This window comes from Habropoda laboriosa, unplaced genomic scaffold (genome assembly GCF_001263275.1).
Source record: "Habropoda laboriosa isolate 0110345459 unplaced genomic scaffold, ASM126327v1 scaffold243, whole genome shotgun sequence".
NCBI classification, from domain to species: domain Eukaryota; kingdom Metazoa; phylum Arthropoda; class Insecta; order Hymenoptera; family Apidae; genus Habropoda; species Habropoda laboriosa.
In genome coordinates, this window is record NW_017100433.1 from 301,364 (window position 1) to 302,564 (window position 1,201).

Below are 1,201 nucleotides of genomic sequence, written 5' to 3' on the forward strand. Positions count from 1 at the left end.
AGCCACCGAGCCACCGAGCCACCGAGCCACCGAGCCACCGAGCCCCCGCTCCGGCCGGAGAATTTCTCGATCGTTCCCTCTCGGCAACTCGCCGCTGCCCATTCACTCCTATCCTACATCCTACGTCTCACGATTTACCGCGACGGCACGCCGATGTGTTTTTCTGAAAAATCAATCGTTCGATAAAGGCAACGACCCAACGCGCGTTGTAATTGAAAATTTCCCCTCGTCGAGACGAGCTTCCCTTGTTATTGCCGCTTCGTAATACTCGTCGTTGATATTTATGGTCACGCTGTCGCTCCCGCTGTTATATCGACCGTCCCTAGTTCTTTTCACCGCGTTTTCAATTAAACGGCGAATCGTACGCGAAGAGAGAAATTGGAGGAAAGAGGACCCGCTTAGGAATCACGTCACTCCGGCTCCGTTCATTTTTCGCCTTTTTTTTTCCCAAGGTGAAATGGTTCCGAACCTCTTATTCCCTGGTTTCGATGCATTAATGATAGCGAATAAATGCACGCTCGGATGCACGTGGCGCCTTCGAAGGTCGGAGGAGAGTTCCTCTTCCTTCGTCGAACGTTGCTAAGAGTTGGATAGGATTAGGATCGTGTAACGGAGCGTCCGTTGAACTGTTCCTTAACCGCGTTCGCCATCGAAGAAATTACGTGTTTCGTGGGTGCGTTTAAGCTTACGCTGCACACTGTGCCCTGGTAGTGGCGCGCGCCCTTGTCTCAAGCACGAGCGAAGAGTTCTCGAAATTACGTAGTGTGCAAACGACGACGCCGTGCCGGAGTTTTCAACGATGCAAAAACGCGCCAACTAAAAGTTGGATTCGTTATCACGTCGAGGTCGCTACGGTGACGATCTCGGAATAGTGAATATTTCGCAACGGTTATTCGGCGACCGCTACGTAAAGCGCGTCGAGCGATAAATCAAGCAGAAGACTGGATTCCCTCGAGGCGAAAATATCGACCGATTTCCCAAGGATCGAATCGGATCGGAAAAGGACTTTGTGTAAATGCGAGACGTATGGAGGGGGTGGAAGGAAGGAATATCGCAAAGAGGGGAGCGAGAGACGGGGAACGGTTCGGCCCCGTTGCGCTTTCCTCGGAAGCGACGACGAAGCCACCCTGTATCGACCCAGCAACGCCCACCCAAACAGCAACCCCCACCATGGATGACCTACCAAAAATTTCGACACGAC